The sequence below is a fragment of the Corvus hawaiiensis genome, chromosome 2 (genome assembly GCF_020740725.1).
Source record: "Corvus hawaiiensis isolate bCorHaw1 chromosome 2, bCorHaw1.pri.cur, whole genome shotgun sequence".
Lineage (NCBI taxonomy): Eukaryota > Metazoa > Chordata > Aves > Passeriformes > Corvidae > Corvus > Corvus hawaiiensis.
The window spans coordinates 119,227,574-119,251,079 of NC_063214.1; positions in this window are offsets into that span (position 1 = coordinate 119,227,574).

The following is a 23,506-nucleotide window of genomic DNA, read 5'->3' on the forward strand; positions in this document are numbered from 1 at the left end:
TCACAGCGAGGAATGGCCTTGTTACCCAGCTTGGAGCGTGGCAGCAGTACAGCTGTGACTGATTGCTGCTTGTCTTCATCTGCTTGGCTCCAAAACTGTCACACTTTCACCCTCTGACGTCTGGGTCCTGCTACAGATCATCTTGTGTCTGGTTCTAGTTCTTGAGGGTGCAGATCATGAGTAGCTTCTGTGTCTGGCTTTCACAGACCCACTCCTGGAGGTGTGATCTTGGAAAGGGGGTTTGAGCAGGGATTCAGAGAGGCTGAGGCAGCAGGGAACTGGCTGAGGTCCTCGCAGCTGCTTCAGTCACTGCGGTGAGGAGCTGTCCCTGCAGCTGGTCCTGGTGGACTCTGCAGAGCTGGGGCGTGTGCTCAGCACAGTGCTGGCCTCTGGGTGCCTTTGTGGAGCTGTCTGGGACATCCACCTGGAAAAGGGAGCTTTAAAGTGCACTTTGGGTTTGATCACCCCAGGTGTCCCTGCTCCTGGTGGGGACACAGGGCCCGCAGTGATGGAGGACTGGCCTTTACAAGGGAACTGACACTATTTCCTGGGAGCAGTTTTGTTTTAAAAAATGAAAGCTGTCTCTTCAGCCAGGATGAATGAAGACGGAGGGAAAGATTTTTATATTGCAGAGCAACATTCTACAAAGTCTCTGTGCCCAAATTATTTTCAGCTTTGGCAACCAAGAGGCTGGGTCATCAGAGTCAGAGCAGAAATAAAATGGGAGAAAATCTCAAACTGAGGAGCCTTTCTTTTCTCTTCTGAATTTCCCCTACTCAGGCAGATGTGGTTCTGTTTAGCTTTTTATTTTTTTTTTTTCCCCCTGAAAAACTTTACATGAAAAGAGTTAAGCAGTCAGCTTTTTGGCTTTGACTTGGTTTGTCCTCATTGCCGTGGAGAAGCTTTCGTCTTCTCACCTCAGATCCTTACCAGCCATCCCTGTGTACTCCCTGCATGGGCTCAGCATCCCTGTCTGTGGACTGGATTTGCAGAGCATTTTCTGCAGACCAGGCTTCCAGCCTTTCAGGAACACTCCTCACTCACGGTTTCCATGCTCTGGTGGGGAGCAGAGTGCCCAGCCCTTTGAGTAGGGCAGCTTGGCCCCTTCTCACTATACTGTTTTTCCTGAGGAGAGCTGCTCCAAACCTTCATGGGTGACAGCTTTGCTGTTCCTCAGGGGTGACCTTCAATGCAGGTTTGGCTCAGGATGCACATTCTTGTGCACAAGCTCTTGGAGAGCGCAAGCTGTCACAGGGTGACCAGGTTGCAAGCTCCTGGGTGCCCCAAATTAGTTGTTAACACTTCACACAGAATCTTCAGGTGCTTCAGTCAGCTGTTAGCTCCATCTCTGAGTTTTTTCTGGAATGCTTTGCCAACAGAAGGCAAGATCCTCTAAATAACCTTTTCCTTGTCTCCTGGAAGGCCCTCTAAGTAAGACAAAATGAAAGTATCATTTTTGATGTAAACACGTTCACTTTCTGGGTCTGCTTTTACAGATTGGATACATCTTATTGTGCTATTTACCCACGAATGACAATGAGGCCAAATCTGATCCTTTTCAGAGGCAACACAGGTTTGATTTTCAGGCTCACAATGACCTCTGAATGCTCAGACTTGGTGGAAGCTGGGAATATTTTGTAGGAAAAAGGTTCTGTAGCAGCTCCTTCTCCTAAAGGCAGGGGTATGGTCTATTATGGTCTGTTCATGGTCTGTAGAAGAAATGAGTGGTTTGATCCAGCTTCGGATGAGTCATTTCATTTTAACCAAGAGAGATGCAATGTTTACTCCTCCTTGTTTTCCCCACAGCAGAGAAGGTTGGTGCACTGCCCACTTTGCAGTGGGTGGGAGAATGCAGGGTGCTGTGGGAACAGGGACAGGCACTGTCTTTGTCAGCAACCTCCAAACCTGCCCACAGTCCAGTGGACACGTAATATTTTACATCAAAGGAGAACCAAGGCTGCAAAACTCTGACTAAAGGCAGCTCTTGCAACCTGCTTTCCCAGGAGTGTGTGCTTAGTCCTGTCCTGTTCAGAGAGCTCATAGATCAGAGTATGTGATTGCATAATGAAAGCTATGCATGAATAGAGAACTAGATTTATAGCTTCACACGGTTCCCTTTTGTTTGGCTTTTTAAAAAAGCGTTTGGTTGAGCAATGCAACATTTTGAATGTAGTCCTTTAAAAAAGAATCCCGGAAGATTGAAATCAAATCACAAGAGACCTTAGTGAATCCTTTGTACCAGTTGTCATTAGATTCCCAGTTCAGGTCTCAACCACATAAGCCCCATGAATGTCAGGGAGCAGTGACTGCTTTTTCTTCTATCTATTATCCACAAAAAAAAGACTGGAAGACAGACATTGCTATGGGGTCATATAGTGTTTGCTAGCTACAAATGTTTGAAGGGTATTTCTTAGATTTTATTTGTGACTTTGGGGAGTTCGGTCACTTAGAGATGTCACTGATGGGGACATGAACTTCATACATTCATGCAGACAGACAGGATGAGTCATTGGTGGAGACCTGAATCTGCCACCTTGCAGCTGAAGTCATAATTTCACATCTGCAGGGAGTGAAATATTCAATTGGCAAATGATCCCATATCTAAGATGGGCAAAAGTTTACAATGGCCTGCTTCTCTCATGAAGGTTTGAAACACAGCCTTTGTCCCTTGACTGGAATCATACACAAGGAAGTAACAAGGAATTCCCCTGTTTGACTGGAATTTCTAGTCACTAGTACCCTTTTCTTTGAACAGGAGCCAGTATATCTGCATGTCCTGGACGCTGGCATGGCCAGTGAAGGGAGCCCACAAGAAAGGTGGAGAGAGGCTACTTATGAGGGCCTGGAGTGACAGGAAAAGGGGAATTATATAATAGAATCATGGAATCACAGAATGGTTTGTGTTGGAAGGGGTCTTAAAGATCATTCAGTTCCAACCCCCCAGCATGAATAGGGACAATTGCAATATCCCAGGTTGCTCAGAGCCTCATCCAATCTGGCCTTGAACATTTTCTGGGGTGGGGCACCCGCAGCTTCTCTGGGCAGCCTGTGCTAGGGCCTGCCCACCCTCACAGGGAGCAATTTCTTACTAATATCTAATCTAACCCTACTCCGTGGGAAGCCATTCCCTGGCTCCTGGCCCTCCAGCCCTTGGGAATTGTCTCTCTCCAGGTTTCCTGCAGCTCCTTCAGGCCCTGCAAGGCCACACTGAGCTCAGCCCAAAGCTTCTCCTCTCCAGGCTGAACAATCCCAGCTCTCGCAGCCTTTCCTCCCAGCAGAGCTGCTCCATCCCTCTGCTCATCCTGGTGCCTCCTCTGGCCTCTCTCCAGCAGCTCCACGTCCTCCCTGTGCTGGGACCTCAGAGCTCAAGAGCTGATATCTACTCGCTGTGTCATACTATAAATACAATAAATATCCGACCATGCATGTGTCATTTGTTCCTGCCCCTGACAAATGGATGCTACTTTTGGTGTCTATAACAGATTCCTGGATGATCATACACTAATAACAAGTGAATCAAGAGCAAGTAGGGGAATAGAAATTCAAGGCAATGCGAAAGAATTCCAAGCAATGCAATTCAAAGGTTGAGAATGAAACCTGTCTGTGAGGTCTGTGGGCAAATGGGGGGGGTGGGTGCTGCAAAGACTCCTGGCTGACCCACTGGCACTGACACTGATTTGGGACTAGTGGCATTTGGTCCCGTGCTTTAAAGGTCTAATGACATCTCTCGCTGTCCCAGCTAATAAACATGAGAGGTGTGGACTGGCTGCGTGCTGATTGCAGTTTATGAAATAAACAGCAGGTGGGAGAGAAGCAATAGGCATCCTCCTAGACCTCCAGCTAACAATGCCACATCTGACAGTATGTAGCCTGCTAGACCCGAAATCAAACCTTTTATACCATGCTCCTTGGAAACGGGGAGGGGTGGGAAGGAGTAGAGTGGTGAGGCAGAGGAAGGCGGAAGGTGGAATAATGGGATTTGTGTATGAGATTATTTTTCTTTTTGCTCTCTTTGGTCCTTCTTTTCCCATTTCATACTCATATATTTCTCTGTTGCCTGACAGTTTTGTCATCTGTTGGCCTTTCCCAAGCAGTCTGCCTCCAGATGATATCTGCCTACCTTGGTGGCAGGCACCTCCCTGACTATTCATCTGTCTCTTACCTCCTGCCTTTATGTTTTGTCAATCTGTTTATTTCAAATCCGTTTCTCTGGGCCCCATCTTGCTCCTGTCCTTACGCCTATCCATCTGTCTCCATTAAAATCTGAATATTGAATATCAATAAAAATAACACAGCCTGTTTGGGGAGGAGGTCATTTGCGTGATGCTTTATGACTGACTGTTGATTTGTGGTCAAACTCCACGGTCATAAAGGGGCTGTGCATCAGGCAAATGACATAAAATGCACACATCAGCAATTAAAATCAGCTGTATTATCTGGGCACCCAGCAGGGCTGCCTAGTTAAGGCCCTGCCAATGTTTTGATTATTACAACTCTGTACAAGAATTCACGCTGTTCCTCTCTCCTCACCCCCACCTCTGATACCCGACCCTTCCTCTCTTTCTGTGTGCCTCACGGCTGACCCTGCGCTTGGCTTCTCCCCTGCGCGATGGAGCTTCCTCGATCTTTCCTTCCCACCCTCCAAGTCATCGCAGTGCGATGCAAAATTCTCTCCCTCCTCCCTAAACACAGACTGCGTTTCTCCACTTCGGGATTCCTGCCAGCAGCGATGTTTTCCTACCTGCCGCGTCCATTCCAAACGCCTTGTCCCGGTGAACCCCACCTGCCTCTCGCTCTGTCCTTCCCTGTGCTCAGCCCCCCCGGCTCCCCCCTTGCAGGGCAAGGCGTTCTCATCACCTGAGCGCTGCAGGAGGGAGGATGCCAGGAATTGTGCGGAGCTGCTGGACCGCAGCAGGAGCCCCGGCTCTGCCTGCCCGCAGCTGCCTGGAGCGGGGCTGCACGGAGAGGGTGTCTTTCTCCATCACCTTCACGCTCGCTGCACGCTCTCACATCCCTCCTCTCAGTGTGCCTCACCTTTCTCCCTGCTGCATCTGACTCCCTCCCACAGGCTCTTCTCCCATCCCTTTTTAGTCTCCCTGGATATTGAGCTTCGCCATGGAAATGTTCCCTGACTGTGCCACCCTCTGTTCCCTCTGTGCCGCAGAGTATTTTTGGAGCCACTGGGCCATCTACCACTTGCAGCATATATTGGAAAGACCTTGTGGTGCACAGACTCTGTGGTTATATCTGAGCACTCACCTGTCTTCACATCCCTGGATATTCCTTAATTGTAAACGCTTAGGCTGCTTTTAATGAAATTATTTCAGAGTGGAAACTCCAAGGAAGTATTTAATTTTGTGCTGTGGGTTTTTTTGGTGTCTGGCCAGTAGACACTTTAAAGTAATTCTGTGCCTCTTATTTTTCACTGTGAGGGTGGTCAAACACTGACACAGGTTGCCCAGACAAGTTATGGATGCCCCATCCCTACAGGTATTCAAAGCCAGGCTGGATGGGGCTTTGAGTAACCCAGTCTAGTGGAAGATGTCCCTGCCCATGTCAGGGAGGCTGGAACAGGGTGATCTTTAAGGTCCCTTCCAACCCAAACTATTTTGTGATTCTATGATTTTGTGCTATAGATTTCCTTTTGGTCAAGAAGTTGCAAAAGGGGATGGAGAAAAGTACTTCCTGCACCCTCTTTGTGGTCATCTCTGGTCATGGAGTGAATCAGAGATGATATCATCTAACCACAGGCAGGAAACGCCATTTGAGACTCTCCAGGGTATCCAAAACATCAGTCAGCAGCTGGAAGATATGAGGCAGGCCCTAGAAGAGGCATCTGTGGGGACAGTGACTAAATGAACTCTCTCTTGCTGCTGAATCCTGCAGTGGGTGTCAAAATTAGGCTGTCCTGAGGACACACTCAGATTCCATGCTGCCTCCTTCCCGCCTGAAATTCTCCTGCAAGGTGCAGGAATGGGCAGGTTTAGATTTTTCAGCTCCTTTATTTCTCCATACTAATTAGTTGCCTTCTGTGTAGCCCTAGGAGATCAACTACTGGTCCAATAATTAAGGGAGCGAGGAGAAGGAAACCTTTGAGATGTTTTGACAATCTTTGGATGGATTAGGAGAAACTCCAGAAAAAAGCCACCTGCTTCCCAGAAAAACTTCTGCAGTCTTTGAGATTTGAGCCTACATAATAGTCAGTTAACTCCCACAGTCTTTGTTCCACGATGGTCATTCCCACTGGCAGACCAGGAGAAGGGAACAAACAATGCACCAGCTTATGCTGCCCACATGGTGCATAAGAAAGAGATTGTACTGGGTGTTTTGCATGAAATGCAGGTTTTTGCATGAAAGGGTACAAAATAATGTTTTTAAGTGGTAAATTCTGAACTTTCAACCCCTGATCTGTCTTGCTTAGACATATATCTTACATGATTGTAATTTTCTGGTAGAAGTTTTAGAACTATCAAAGGTAATTAAAGAGGAAAACCAAGGCAAAAAACCCCCTTTTAATTCTCCTTTTCCTACTGTCTAGCATGCAAAGAAATAAAATCACCCAGGCAGCTGCACACCCCTAACTTTGTAATTGCTGGAAATGAGTTCTATTTACCTAGATCGGTTCTTCTGTTCCCAAACACTTGTGTCTATCCTGGGTTTGCTGGAAGCAGTGACAAAATTCTAACTATCTACAGTGCTGTTGGATCCAATATTCATGGGAAATACTTATGCTCTGGATGGTTAGGAAGATTTCCATTTCCCATGTGCCTTACTTCCATGTTTTGTAGATTCACAAACTTTGCTTTAATCTGTGGTGTTCGTTTTATTGCGACAGTGAGCAGTAAATTACGCCTTAAAACGAATGCTTTCAAAGCTCTGAGACCAGCCTTAGAAATGTTTCATAAAGTTCTCTGTATGTTTACTTAATGTTTGGCTTTAAAACTGCTTCTATGTGCTCAGTATTGTGTGAGGTCAAGCCAGGATGCCAGGCTGCTTGCTGATTCACCATTAAGAAAACAGGGGTCTTCCTTAAATTCACAGGATCGGAGAATCACAGAATGGTTTGGTTTGGAAGGGAGATCATCTCATTCCAATGGAAGGCAAGGAACCTTCCATTAGCCCAGGTTGCTTAATGTCCCATCCAAACTGGCTTTGATTGACAGGAATTTACACCCCATCAAAACAGATTTCAGTAATTTATTTTGGTGTCTTTTTCTCCATTCCTTTATGATACAACAGGTCAAATGAGGTGCATTTCTCTGGAAGGAAAGAAAAAGTGGTTTTCCTGTGTGTGTGATACAAACCTGAACAAACATTTGTTCATATGCTGCTTGGAAAAGTGAAGTCAGCACCCAGCCACAAGGGGAACATGTTAAATAATATTAACTGAGGTGGAAAAGCAGGGGAAAGGCCCACCTGGCCAAAAGTGTTTCCCACTCCTTTGCAAGAGTGTGACACGAGCATGGCCTCACGCTCGAGTGTGTCAGCAGGGTGAGGCAACTGGAGCTGGAAGAAATTTTCCCTCCTCCAGAGCAAACAGCTCTGCTGCTGTAGAGTGAAATAGGAGGAGCTGGAGGGGGAGGATGAGGAGAGAGCACTGTCCCAGAGGGAGGGATGCCAGGCAATAACACGAAGAACAATTCCAGGGCTTAACTGAAGTCCAGGAAGAGGACAAGATGATGGCACAGGGGGCGTGTTGCTCTCAGCATGCAAGAGGCTGCATTCCATGAGCTGGAAGGGTACCTGCCTGAGGAGGCAGGCAAGGAAATGAACTTGGCATGGGGTGTCATCAGCATGCCAGGCACGAGGCAGGAGCCAGCAGCAGGGTGCCTCCAGGAAACTTGCCTCTCTCTGCAACCTTTAGCAGCCTCATCTCCCCTCCATGGAAGAACCTGGAGGGATGTGAGGGCTGGGCTGATGAGGTGATGGTTGTGCTGATTGGGAGCTTCAGAGGTGAGACTCTTTTCATCGGTGTGCAGGTGCCTGGTAATGCTCCTGGCTGCTGCTTGGGAAGAGGTGTTCTGCTCCCATTTTAGTTTAGAGAGGTGGCCAAACACAAAAGAAATTAAACATCAAAAATGCATGTTGGGAGGATCCGAGACAAGCTAACAAAAGCCTGGAAATTTGGGGCTACTTTCAGTTTAATGCTGTGATTTTTACCAGCCTTGGGAGAACAGGGAAAAGGGTAGTCCCAAGGTCACTTCAAATTACAGGGCTTTGTGGACCATTGCTACTGCTAACAGAAGAGTTGAGCTGGCAGGGGAGAATTGCAGAGGTACAGGCCTATAAAATGTATTATTAAAGAAAATCTGAGTGAAATGGCAACCAGAATGGAAAACAGCAAATAATACTTGCAGCATAAGAAATTCATTTCAGTTTTATGTCCTATAGCTTGGGTATAAATATAAAGCATTGCATTAAAATTCATGATAACAGATTATAGTCTTCTCCCCTATCTGCACCACTGCAGACATTGTGCTTGCAAGAGAGTTGTGCTGAACAATTTAGGTACAGGATGGATTACTCCTGTGGCACTTTGTGGTGGCTTCCTCCATTCACCAGTTCAAAAGTAGCCAACAAGCAGCAGCACCATGCCCAGTGACAGCCATCCAGACAATCCAGCCCGACATCAGGAGTCAAACTGCTGCAGGTGCTGAGTGATGCTGAGAGGAGCTGTGCTGCTGCATGGCAGTGGAGGACATGGAGGGACATGCCTGCCTCCCCCTGTCACTGCCAGCTTTTTGATCTTCTGCAATCTTAATGAATTATTTTCTACAACTGTAATGTATTCTAATTCTCTTTAAGATTGTTCCAGATGAACGGGACACGTATCTATGTGAAACAGAAGTAGCAGCAACACAGCCAGGATTTGGTCACGATTTTCCTTTTAAGACAGCTTTACTGAGCTTCTCACTCTGTTGCTACTGGAGGTTTTTGGTGTCGTGTGTGAAAGACAGAGATTGCTTTCTATTTCCCAGAATTTCCTGGAAAACATCATTAAAATTGTCAAGGTGGGATGGGGATGGATGGTGTTACCCAGTATGTGGAGGGCAGGGATGGATGTAGCTGTATTTTCTGTGGCTCCAAGTTTGAGAAGCAATTAGTGTTCCTAACGTGTAAGGATGACGGGGGTGACATGTTCAGCAGCCTCTGATGGGACATCATTTCTCAGTCAATTGACGGCTTTGAGAAACTTGCCTGAGGTATTTATTATGTTTGAACAATATTGTAAAATATGTTTGATATCCAAACTTCATGATTACTGGCCTGAGCTCCAAGTTCATGTGATGTTTCCTGTGAAGCTAATGTGCAGCACAGAGCTATTTTGCATTAGAATACTCTTTGATTTAGCAGCGTGAGCAAAGTGCTGCTGTAGGGAATACCTGAGCTGAGGAGTTATCTGAGTTTTCTTTCTCCAGAAAAGACAACAGGGTTCTTCAAAAGACAATGAACATTTTGTAGTGAACATTTTGTGAGACATGAATGGCATTAGCATTGTGATTTGGAGAGACAGGAAAAACTTACAGTTCTGATTGCCTTGGATTAAGGCTCTGTCCATGCCTTTACACTTCCAGTTTCCTGCCCAGATTCCCTGACAGATTGCCCAGAAAGGGTGTGGAGTCTCCCTCACTGGAGATAATCCAGAACTGTCTGGACACAATCCTGTTCATGGTGCTCTGGGATGGCCCTGCTGGAGCAGAGAGGTGGGACCTGGTGACCCACTGTGGTTCCTTCCAGCCTGACCCATTCTGTGAGTCTCAGTGGATGCCAGTTCAAGGAAACTCCAAAGAGTTATTTAGTTATTTAGTTTTTATTTAGTTTCTCACAGCAGGCCATTGAGGGTCTCTGGAAAGCAAAGCAACTCTCTCCTGCCTATGCATGATGTGCCTGCATGAAGCTTTGTGTCTTTGAATCAGTGCTTGATGTGATAAACTCATACTGATCCATGTCAGTTCGTGCATTTTACTTGCTCCATTCGGTGAGGAAACTTCTAATGGTCACCAGTTTTGTGGGGATGTGCTTAATGCCGTAAATAAAAATACTTAGCACTGTTCATCAGCAGGATGACCTTGGGATGAGCTGCCTGGAGGATCTGAGCTTCAAACGGGTGGACAGCACCATGCCAAGGAGGAGCACGTGCAACTGGAAATGTCAGCTCTGGCTCCATCGCTGGCTGTGCAGCTGGGTGCATTTTACACTGGACAATGCTCCTTTCTGGGAGAGGCACAGGGAATGAGTTCACCATTCAGGGGCTGCATTCAGCAGCACACAATCCCCAGTGAGTCACTGCCGAAACCACGGCAGGACAGGAAATCACAGCTGCCTCCTGTGCAGTTATCAAATATTCCCCCCCGCTGGCAGACACAGCCGCCCCCAACACGAGCAAGAGGTGATTTTTACCCTCTCCTTTGTCTAGGTCTGAATCAAGCCCAGCACTTCTACCCCCTCTATCAGTACAGAGAGATTTTTTTTAAAAAAATGACATGAGCCATGTGCGATTGGTGTGGTGACAGCTCCTGTGGGCAGCAGTCAGGCAGCAGCAACAGCTCTGAGATGTATGAATTGCAGAAAATAATCTTTTGGGTCAGCTTGGAACCTAAAGTTGGGAAAGGCTAATGTAGCTAATTTCACTGCTAATCAATTTAGCAGAAGCATCCAGTTAATATAGTTATGCATTAATCCTAAATAATTTTTTTGGACTTTCCCAAGGCCCTCCAGTATGATGTTCTTTGATGCTAAAAGCTCTGGTTTCTCCCTATCACTTGCAACTTTGAATGTGCTGTTCTGCATTTTCAGAATGAAACTCTGCAGCGTGCAGAACACTGATGGTATACAGCAGGATGAAATAAATTAAATTTATTGCAGTACAGGTAGCACAGTGGACACTGCATAACTTCATTTCTTTTCATGTTTAATTCTAAAAAAATCCCTCCCCTGAGATTATCTGATTACTCTTCTCTGGATTTTGAATTTTGTCAGATTTCTAGTCTAGTTTGCTGGGAATACACAATTAAAGGAAAGCCTTGACTATAGTGTTATAAATGAAGTAAATATATTCAAGGCCAGGAGTGGGGATAAATTCAGAAATACAGTAAAGTCTCCAGAGGGGCAGTGATCGGATGCACTGTCTGGGTCAATAATGTGTCTGTGGAGGGGAAGCTGGGGCAGTATGAGCCTTTCTCTACCACTCGTGTATGAAAACGTACAGATCAGCTTCTCTGAGGCCCTGGGTGAGTGGAGCTGCCTGCACTGTCAGACAAATTCAAGTGATGTGAGAACGACCTCCAGACCTTCTCTTGCCCTGAAGCTCTCCAGCAGAAGTTGCATTAAGAACAAGCCTTTCTGGACCAAGTGGTTTGTCCATTTTGGGGTGACTGTGCCCACTGGCCAGGTAATTCCCATAATTTTGAGCTATGTCTTGGCTTACACTGCAGATACAGGAGCTGTCAGAGGCAGCTCAGAAGTGATTATGAACATCTGCCTACTGGACCCATTGAGAAACAAAAGGTTTGTTTAACCATGGAACTTTTGCCATTCCTTCACAGAATCACAGAATCCTTTAAGTTGGAAAACACCTCCAAGATCATTGAGTCCAACCTTTGACTGATCCCTACCTTGTCCCCAGCCCAGAGCACTGAGTGCCACATCCAGGCCTTCCTTGGACATCTCCAGGACTGGGGACTCCAAACCTCCCTGGGCAGCCCCTTCCAGTGCTTGACCATGCTTTCCATGAAGAAATTCCCTCTGCTGTCCCATCTGAACCTCCCCTGGCACAGCTCAAGGCTACGTCCTCTTGTTCTGTCACTACTTGCCTGGGAGATGACCCTGACCCCCACCTGGGTCCAACCTCCTTGGGGGTATGGGCAGAGCTATAAACATGTATAGATTTGTTATCTTCCATATGGTTTTTTTCCCAGTGTTCTACGGGAATGGGTAGAGAAAGAGAGAAAATTAATTTGCTGGTTGTTTGTTTTGAAGGAATTGAGATCACCTGTCAGCCTGATAAAACATCTTATGAATCAAAACTGGAAGTTTAAAGGGGAGAAACAAGTGTAATGTCATCTCATATTACAGAGATGGACTAAACCCAAGGAAACGAAGGGCTGGGGAATGCAACACAGCACGAAGGAAGTGTTGCAAAAATCGCAGCTGGGACTTTTCTCTTTGGGTGATCAGACAGGAACAGGACAGGATGGTATGCACACACACTCTGAGCCTTAAATCCTCTCTTTTAATCTTTATCAGACACAACTATTTCCAGGGAATGACGGCACTTGGTACAAAGAGAAGGGTGACATGACAGGAATACCTGTAAGCAGGAGCTGTCATGTGGTTTTGATCATTTTGCTGCTGTAAAAAAAAAAAAAAAAATCTTGATGTGTCTTGTCTTTCAAGAAATAACCATAGTTGTGTCTCTCATTCTGTCTAGTTACTTGTTTACACTCCCTTCTCCAGACCTTTGTGCTTTCCAGCTGCTGCAGATGGGATAAGCTGTGGTGCCACGCAGCCTTTCCATGTTCTGGGCTTTCCTGTGTGGAACAAGAGAATAAATTGAGCTATAAATGGGGAATATAACACAGTGCCATATGGGAGACAATAGGGTGGGATTGTGGGGATGGTGGGGAGGTATTTATTAAGTCTCAGAAAGTGACATTGAAGAAATAATCCATACTGTTCACCGATTTTTATTTCAATTTCTTTTATTACCCAGGAGTCCTGCAGTCTTTAAGAAAACCAAGAGAAATCAGCAGGCTCACCAATCCAAGAAGCAGTTTTTTATAAACATGTCAGATGGTGACCAAACTGTGTTCAATTGCAAATGCACCCAAGGAAGCAAGAACACACCTACGAGAGAAACCACAGGCACCATCTGTCTTTATTTAGGAAGTGCAGTCTTCCCACTTCTTCCCCTTTCTTTCCACTCCCTTCCTCTCCAAATGACTTCCAGCTATCAGACTGTCCTTGAATAAAGCTCTCTAGTTCTGTCAACAGGTTTCAGTGCAATAACAACAAAAAACCCTTATTTTTTTTCTACCTTATCGTGGTGAAGTTATTCAGCTACTGAAATGTCCACCTTTCAGTTGCTGTAAATTCCCTTTTTCTTGGTGGGGAAGTGAGTTGTGGGAGACAAGGATCACAGCCAATATTTCTTAGAATTCTTATTATTCATTAAGCTGCTATTAGGGATCAAAACAAGCTGTTATTGTTAATGGCAAATAACTATTCACAGAGCCCACTCAGTCCAGCAGCGGACTTGCACAGCCACGGAGCAGACAGCTCCCAGCTGGAGCAGCAGCTTTGGGGCCATTTACCCAGAATCAGAGGGTTGTACTGATGTCCTGGTGGCTCCTGTGTGCACGTGACCGTGAAAAAAAATGCAGCAAACTCTTGATCCTGTGTTGATCAGTTCTTGCAGGTTCAGAAAAGGATCATTAGTCCCCAGGGCTCATCACTTCTCAGGAAGCTTTCACTCCTTACATTCTCAGCACGTATTTTTATTTTTGGCATAATGTTTTCTTGCAATTTCTTTTTCCACCCAAATTTATAGGCACCCATAGTACCCCACTCGCATGGAAAGGGCCTTTACGATGCTGAAGCTTTACACTGTAAAGTTTACTGCATATTTTATTAGCCTTAAGAAGCAATACATTAATGACACGCAAGCAAAGAGAAATAGTGGCAGTCATCACATTCATCCATCACTTCTGCCAAACACCGTGCTGCAATAAGCAGCATAACAAAACATTTCTTCAAGCTGTGCCCTGTCAGTTAAGTTTCTGCAGGCGGCAAGTGCAAGACCAACCCCCTGACTGCTTTCAAGGGGCTGTAGCTGTTCTGGATGAAATGGCCACAGCAAACAGATCCACCATTACCTCAACATTTTTCTTCTCCCTCAAAAGTGAATCAAAGCCAGTACCATTTTTAAAGATTAAAATATAAGAATTGATGTGAAAAGCCAGACATAAGCAGTAACATCCACCCTGCCCTGATAATAATCAAATATTGAAAGTTTGTAAGAATCGTGACTAGACAGAAAAATGATGTATTTATCCTCCCTGAATGATGGGGTGAGGATTGGCTTTGCATCTTTCCCACTCCCATAGTTTTCCCCCTGTACTTGGCACTGGTCAGGCTGCAGCAGAAATCACTGTTCACATTTGGGCCCCTCCCTACAAGAAAGACATTGAGGGGCTGGAGCATGTCCAGAGAAGAACAGTGGAGCTGGGGAAGGGTCTGGAGCACCCCAGGAGCATCTGAGGGAGCTGGAGGTGTTTGGCCTGGAGAAAAGGAGGCTCAGGGGAGACCTTATTGCTTTCCTGACTACTTTGAAAGGAGGTTGTATCCAGGTGGATGTCCTTTTCTCTCAGGAAACAAGTGTCAGGATGAGAGAGAGAGAGGGGAAGAGTAGACCGGATATTAGGAAGAATTTCTTCACAGAAAGGGTGAGTAAGCATTGGAAAACCATGCTCAGGGAAGTGTTCAAAAACTTGTGGATGGGGCACTTGAGGACACAGTTTATTGGTGAACATGGAGGTGGTGCTGGGTTGATGGCTGGACTTGATGATCTTAGAGGTCTTTTCCAACCTTAACGTTTCTATGATTCTAAATTGCTCCATTTCACATGTAAAACTCCTTCCTATGTGAAAATGCTTTTCCAAACATCTCTGTCTTGGCTGGACTTCCTCAGAAAGAACAGGGAAATAAAGGTGATGTTGAGGAGACCAACAGGGCGACTTTCCATGATAGAAACACTGCACAAGGTCAGAGAAAGTAGGTTGAGTGACGGAGTGACTCTCTGATCTGAACAAGTCAGGCAAGGGAGGAGCAGTTCTGGATGAGCCTAACTGCACCCCAAGCCATCCTCAAGATTATTGTGGTAACTGAGGGCAAGGAATATTTGCCTTGTTTGTTGTGATGCTTATGGTGAAGGGTGGTTGTGCTGGATAACCCTGCAAAGTACAAACAGAGTGGCTTTCTCTGAGAAGGTTCTTGAAAGATAAACTTTGTGCCAGTGTGCTTTGGATTGCAGGAGTAGGGAAAGGTGTGCCTGTTTCTCTGCTGCTGGGGTCTGCATGCCACCTGGTAGAAGCCAGTAGTCCCATTTTTATAAGTCATTGTCTAGGAAGAAAAACAGAGAAGGCAATTTAAGAGGTACTGCTGGAGTGTTACCAGAAAAAGGAGAAAGAGAAGAGCACGTTTGTCTACAAAATAGAGGTGGTACCTGGAACTGGAGAAAAGTCCCCCACTTAAGCCTGGGAAGACAAATGCCCATGGCACATATGTAAGTAGCTGCTGTGTTTGGTGAACACTGAGAGACACGACTTGTATCATATGTTTTCCCTGAGATTTGAGTGACTACTCAAACAACATATGTTTCACTGTCCTTGCTCATCACCAGAGCAGCTTGACAGAATGATGGGCTCTAAATCATTCAGTTCTTTCCTCTGTCACTCTATTATGTGGGACATGTCCTTCTCTGCAGTTTTAGAGTCAAAGCCTAGGGAGTGAATATGGAACCCACTGCTGCCCTTTTAGGCTTTTTCCTGCTGATGCCTTAGGTTTTAACCTTTATATTTTTCAAATCCTGTACTGCTTGGTGTGTCACTCTGAAGTTTCTTGTAGCCTGTTAACTTCTGCTCTCTCATGCTAGATAGACATAACAAAGCCTCTCCAGGCCTGCTCTCCAAGGACACCAAGACTGTCCTAGGCCAAAAGTATAAACCAAAGAGCCTCAAAGGGAGGGGTAAGTTGAGGGGAAAACTGAAGCTTTAATTGGAGAATTAACCCTGATATGCAAATGAACCACACCTATAAAACTGTGAAGAACTCGTGACCTGTTGTCCATTTTGGGGTCCATTTTGAGAATAGCTTCAGGCTCCTCAGGGTGTACTGATGCCTTTTCCTGGTCTTAAAATCAAGAGTCAGACACGATTAGAAGGGGAAAGGGATTTTACCTTGGTATTTCTTTTAAGGATCCTTAGGTGCACACGTCCAGGTCATATGCATCAAGATGCACCCTGCCGAATATGCCCCAAAAGATTGGGTATAACCTATATTATAGGTTTTACTAATTAGCATATCTATCAAAGATTCCCCAATGAGAGGCTCGAGTGAGCCCCCCTCCCCAAGGAACCTTCCCCTGGATGGTTCTCTCTTGGTTTACAGAATGTGTTCTGGAGAGGACCTTGGGGTCTGGGGCACACTGATCCCTGGCTACCAAGCTTCTAAGATGTTGAGTCTCTCAGCTTGACAAACAAGTCCAAGAATGTAGGGAAAAAGCACTAGGAGTACAGAAGTTGTAAAAAGGTATAACAGGGGTATAAAAGAAAAGGCAAAAATCTTCATGGCATCAGTACCCTTGAAGGCCTTTCTAATAAATACCTCTTTTAATCCTTTACTCCTGTCTAGTCTCTGTTTCTAGGAGGCCTCTTAAGGCATCACTGCAATGCACTTGCACATCCATGGGATGATCTTGGATAGTCTGGCTCAGAAGAGAAGGTTCTGCCTGTGGGTATACATCATGATGCATATTCCAACATTTTTTGTGGCATTTTACAACATCCACAGCTTTCAAGTGACATTTGTCATCTCCTCGGTGAGGTGGGAACAGAGAAAACAGCAGAATTAAAAGGGAAATGTTTTCTCTTTTTGAACATTTTATTCTTTCAGAAGCAGAGTCTAGGTGCACTCAGTGGAGCTCTAGGGAAATACAGGGCAACCAAAGGAATGCAAAAAGTTTCAGTGATGGCCATAGAGGAGATTTCTGCCTCATTTTTTCTTCCTGCCTGCCAAATTAGTAATAAGGCACATCTTCACCACACAAGACTCATGACCAGACTAGAAAGGAAAGACTCTCTTTTCCCAAAATTCCATTCCAAACTACTCTCCCAGCAGAATTTTTATAGTTAATCCAACTGTTAGCAGACCAGCAGAAATGAAGCAGTTCACATAAAGCCCTGAACAAGACAATCAAGGGTGTTTGTGCTCTTTTCCAGGTCCTCATTTTCCAAGCCATTTGCATGAGATTTTAATGCAGTCGTATTTCCTAAGACCCACCCCTTCACCATCATTTACATTCTTCTTCAACAAACCATACCACTGGGAGCCTTGCAGAAGTCCTGAAAGCAAATCCTGCATTTATTGACTTTCAGCTTGTGGAATTGGCTGTGTTAATCTGAAAACTGGTTCTTCCTATTGTTTTTCTGGTGAGTAAAGGCCTTTGGATTCACTGGATTCAAAACTTCCAAAGTCTTTGCCTGTCCTTTCAGTTTGAGACCTCTGCTCACTGCAGATCTTTCACAAGTCTCCCTGAGCTCTGTCTTCCAAATGTTCTAGAACTATCCTTCCTCAGGGGACCTGTCCTCAGTGACAGGAACCTGTTCTAGGCTGTTCAGCCAGTTTCTCCTCCAAAAAGCCTTTTTTCTTTAATGGAATCTCACTGCTTCCAAATGTTGCCAAAACACAGAGCCATGTCCCCGAAATGTGACTTGCCTTGTCCAGAGAATAACCACACTATGCAATTTCAATTTTTGCTTTAACTTGGCCCTTAGAAGATGAAACTGAACCCCAGAACTGTAAAAACATTGCTTGAAAGGGACCTCTGGAGATCACCTGGTCCAGGCTCCTTCACCTGCAGAGCAGAATCACCGCCACTGAGTCAGGGCAGCTGTGGCTTTGCCCATCCCAACCCTGATGAAGAATCTGTGGTCCTTCTGGTTGATGTGTCCCAGTGTTGCCTGGCTGTTCTGGAGAGAAGATTTTGGCTATGTGATCTTTGTCAAAATGCTCATCAAGTAGTTGTTGACTGACAGAGCTCAAGGAGTGTTTGGACAATGCTCTCGGGCACAGGGTGTGAGTCTTGGGGATGGTGCTGTGCAGGGCATCCTTGTGGGTCCCTTCCAGCTCAACATATTCTGTGGTTCTGTGATCTACCAGATGATCCCAGATCCTCCCTTCATCAATTTAAACAAGCTTAGTTCCCTCAGCTGACATAGGCCTCCCTCAGCTGATGTAGGCCCTGGGCCATCCTTTTGTCCTCCACTGGGCCCCCTACTTTTTCTCCTTTTGAACTGGGGTGCCCCAAGCTCAACACAGTAATTCAGGTGTGGTCTGACTGCTGCTGAACAGAAGGAGATTCATAAGTTCCTTTGATCCCCTGACCTTGCTCCTCCAATGCAGCCAAGCATGTGGATTGTTTTATTTGGGTTGAGGCCACACCAGTGTCCACCACAACAGATAATGTTGAGCTGCTGCAGAGCCAGTTGCTCCTCACTTGGTACCAATGGACAGGGTTATTCTGTCCCAAACTGCAGAGCGTTGTGCTTCTTCTTCACCCCCATAAAGTTTCTGTTCACCATGACCACAAACTTTTCCCAGCTCCTCTTGTAGGGGCCTACAAGGAAGCCAGAGGGGAACTCTTTTTCAGGAACTGTAGTGGCAGAACAAGAGGGAATGGATAAAAACTGAAGGAGGCCAGGTTTAGATTTGATATTAGGGAGAAATTCTTGACTGTGAGGGTGCTGAGGCCCTGGCGCAGGTTGCTCACAGAAGTTGTGGCTGCCCCTGGATCTCTGGAAGTGTCCAAGGCCAGGCTGGATAAGACTCTGGGCAACCTGGGATAGTGGAAGGTGTCCCTGCCCATGGCAGGGGGTAAGAACAAGATGATCTTCCAGGTTCCTTCCAACCTAAACCATTCTGTGATTCTGTGATTTCTCCCCTGCCCATACAGCCCTGCTGTGGATGGGTTTGGCAGGAAAGGGGAAGAGGAAATGTTCCACATCTACTTCATCCCTCAGAAAACTGCTCTCCTCTAGCCCAGACTGTTGAGGGTATTCCTGTGCCTGAGAGTTTGTCACTCTGTGCTGGTGTCTCCTCTGTTTTTTGGGAGCACAGAGCTCCTGGTTGCCATGCTCAGGGATGTGCTAGCCCTGCACACTGTCCAGGCTGAGGGAGCAGAGGGATTACCCAGCTGTGTCCTCTGTCTGCGTGGGCAGGCATGTTTGTGCTATCAATAGCTCCTGGGAAATTCAGCTGTTAGCGAGCAAAATGTGGCTTCTCCATCGTGCTGTGGGTAATACACTCTATTGATCAGAATTCTTCACTAAAGCACTGGTAAAATGTTTAATGACATGTCTGAGAGAGGAGAGCCTGGTGCCTGTGGCCCCTCCTACATTGGACTGAAATGCCTTCTGTACTCAAAGAACCTAAAGCACTTTTGACAGCTGAACACAGTCTATGCAGCTCTTCCAAAAATGTTTGGGGTGTGTGTCTTGTGATTCTATGAAGAGATCACGAGCAGCTTTTTTAATGAAGCCTTTGTTTTGGATGCAGTGTGTTGTATAATAAAGCTGAAAATAGTTGTGGTGGTTTTTTTCTGGGTCAGCTGTCTGTCATTTCTGCTGGTTTCCATATTCCTGCTGATTCGTCTGAGAAAACTGAAATTATAGAAAGCACACTAGATGAACAAACAGATCAGTCAGGTTGCTTTCATTAAAGTTTTAAGGGGTTCACTTACCACAGGCTCTGTAACTTTTTCTGGTACTGTACTCTACGCTTCCCTGCTCTTGGTTCCTCCTTTTCTTCCTTTGGCCAGCCTGGGTGAGTGATCTCCATGCCCTTTTTTTCCTCTGCTATTGGAAATCTACTTTCTCACCCATCCTTCAGTCAGGGTGTTGTTCAAAACACCCATTTAGAAGTCCTCCTCTCAGTTTAAAATTCTCAGGTTTTGTCCAAACCCCTGCACATCCTCAGCTTCCTCCATATTCTCTTTTCCTGGTACACCGTTCTCATGTAAAAATCCATTCTGACTTTGTTGGTTTTGGGGGAAAAAATCCTATATGTCTATAAAACTGTACTCTGAGGTATAAATCCTGCACAGTGGCCTCTATAAAAAACCTTTATAAAGCTTTTATGAAAAAAGAAACACCAGAATAGAGAAATGTGGGGGGTTTTGACTATGGCTCAGCCTTCTGAGTGAATAGAAATGAAAGAATAAATGCCAAAGATGCTAAGTATGAAACTACAGTACTTAAGATATTGTTAAAAGAATGGGTGAGGCTAAAGTAATATATGTGTTTCTCTCCTTTGTGTACAATTATTCTACACAAAGAATGCGAGATGCTGGGCAGCAATGTCATGGTTTGACACAGAAGAAAACTGGGATTTTATTTTTAACCGCGCTGCCTCTTGATCCATTTGTGATAACGTCAGGAGTTCCAAGAGGGCTGCAATTCCATGTGGTGACAAACAGCCTGGCAAAACCCTGCTGGTGCCTATTCTGCAGCAGGAATAGATGTAGGTGTCTATTTGGAAACACTGCACTTGTGTAGAGCCTTTCAAGTTGCTTTCCCTGCACCCTGGGAAGTTGTCCCCATGCCCTGCTGGAAAAGGGGCCTCATGCTGCCATAGGAAAAATGTGAGGTGAGAAAAGAAAGTCACAATTTGCCCTTTCAGAAATGCTGCTGCATCAGGCCTTGATCCTGTAAATTCTGTTGAGGAGAAACTGCTGGTGAAAATAAGGGATTCTTCATCAAAATGAGGTGATCTGGTCCACAGTAAAATTGATTTGTCTGATTTAGGAGGTACCGTAAGGATTATGCAGATAATGTACTAGAGAAATTTATGCCTGGCATGAATTCCTCAAATCTTAGTTCTAGGGAAGTGAAGGCTGTAAAAGAGAAGATGAAGGCACCTGTGAAGATCTCTCAAGTGAAACTTAGAATTGAGTCTTTATAGGATATTTATGCATAAAATAAAACATAGTATATTTTGTTCCAAATGTGGTTTGCAGGTGTAACACAACCTTTGGTTTGCTGTCTCTCATTAGCATTCTCATTGTGGAGCATCCTTGCTATTTCAATAGATTGTCTTGGCTGAAATTTCAATCAGAACAATCTGGAAGTGCTTAGAAAAGATTAATGGAGTCCTTTCATTGTGTCTCAGAAGCTGACTGCATATTTTGAAATAATTTTCCTATCTAGATGCAGATACCAACAGTTTTCCTGGGGTTGCCAAGCAAGTATTGCAGAGATACTGGTGCACTAATTCTTCTTCCTATAATCAGTGACTCAAGGACAGTGGGTTTTGTGAAATAGTGCTGAAGAGCCCTAATTAACACCATGATTGCATTTTGATGATAGTGAAGGTGATGTCTTCTCTGCTTCATTGTCACACCGTCCATAGTCTGTTCTTCCAAGTTAATGGCACATGGGATACTTGAAATCCAAAGGAACAAATTTTCCATCTGGACAAGTTCTTTCCAGCTAACTCTGGATTATATTTGTGTTGCTCCTTAATTGCTGACGTATTTCATATCTTGTTTTGAAATACTTGGATTTGCCATACTTAATTCACAGAACTCCTCCTTCTACTTTTAAGTTTAAGCATATTTGACTGGTTCTATTCAGTCAATGATATAATCACTATATTTAATTGAAATGGTTGGTATTTTCAAGATTACTGTGAAATACAAAAGTTTGAAATAATAAAAACCCCAGCACATTTTCTAGGGTTTTTTTTTTTTTCTTGGGTGAACATTTCTGTCCATTACCCAGTACCTCTGGGGGATGATATTGAAGTCTTTATGATTTTGGAAAAAAAAAAGAAACAACTCAGACTGTGATATTATTTTAAGTGACAGCATTTTCTGTCTTTCTAACAACCCTCCTATTTGCAATTCAGGGATGGTATGGATCATCAGCTTTCACTTTTTGCACAGTAGACTGCAAAACAGCCACTCTGTGTATTGAACACAGAAAATTCAAGCTGGTGATTGTTTTTATAGAGAACTTCATTTTGAGATGCTGTGCCTACCCACTGGAAATTTCTGGTTCCCCTGATAGTTCACAATTCCACTGTTTTCCTATTACGTATCCAGTGGCTATGGATCCCATTTGCTTCTTACTTCTGCAAACACAAAAAGACTCCATTGTCCTCTTCCCTATTCACGTATCTCAGGCTTTACTTCAGCTCTTGTCTTAACTTTCTCAGGAGATACAGCAAGGGTGTCAATTTTCTCATTAGTACTCTTCTAATTTTTAAAAATAGCTTTCATTCACTGCGTGAAAAGATTTTAAAGCATTTACCAGAATCTACACTAAGAACATTTATTTCAGAGGGATATAGGAATTAATGGATGCAAACAATAAATGAAATTCTTATAATCTCTATCCCCCCGTATCAATCACTTCTGTGTTTTCATTTTGTAAAAGGTTAATATATATGACTCTGTACATGTACACAGATAAAATCATAAAATAGTTTGGGAGGGAAGGGATATTGAGTGAAATTAACAATATCAGTTGTTTTTTTCTATTTCCAAGGAGCCATTTCCCTATTTTATGCCACTATTAATCCCATTGGTTAATACTCTAGAGTCACATTCTTACACAGTATACAGGTTTTTTCTTCAAATACCAACATTTCCTTTTTAGCTTATTCTTGTAGCTTTAACTTGTATATTTATCAAATGCACCTCAGAACTAATCAAATACAGTCCTAGTGAGCAAAATTAAAACAGCAGAAGCAATCGAACTGTCTGCTGAATTCTGTAATATTTTGTTCCCATTTTTTAGCATTTACCTTTAAATGAAAGGGAGGTACACTGAACAAAGTCATTCAAAGCTAACTCAAATATTGGAAGCCTGCTGTGTCTCTTCTTTTCCCCAAATTACAGATAAAGTAGCTTTCTAAACAGCTCTACTCGCTGAAAAAATTGAAATCAGATATCCCTACAATGTGTTTTACTCGATAATGAGCGTGTCCCATCTGAAGGACAATGCATGTTCACATTCACATTTTCCCAGTTTATACTGTTTTGTACTATTTTTTTCCTAATACCAGAAATGACATAGATAAAATGATGGTATAACTGATTTAAGATTTCCTTTGTGTTACAGGAACACATTTGAGGAGGTTGGGTGTAACTGTTCAATATGGATCAGATTCTGCTGCTCCATAAATTGGCTGCTTTCAAGGGTAGACATCAGGGTCCTGAGGGTGCTAAAAAGCCTGAATGGCCCTGACTGGCCTCATGTTGGATCCCCACTCCATGTCCATGGGCATGGAAATCAAAATTCAGCCCTACAATGAGGTGATGCAAAAGCCTTTCACAGTAAGGAGCAAGAGCCTTGGCATTTGCTGTTAGTGGCAAATGCTAATTTTATAAGCATCATGAGTAACCAAAATAGTGCAAACTGCTCTAGTTAAAATATTCCCTGTTAATATTATTCCTGCAGCCCCCAGAGGTTTAGATCAGAACCCTTCCAGGGTACTGCTCACTGTGTGAACATGGAGTGGGAGACCAGGTCTGATCCTGGGGTGTTATACACTAAGTAATGGAAGGTTGAGGAAAGGGAAAATCATCACCTTTGCAGGGAAGGAACACCGAGATATAAAAGATCAAACTGATACCAATCAGAATTATACAGACTGAGCTTGTGCAGCACTGGCATGAGGAAGCAGGTGGAATGAACTTTTCATCCATCTCCTTCTGGCACTCTGTAAT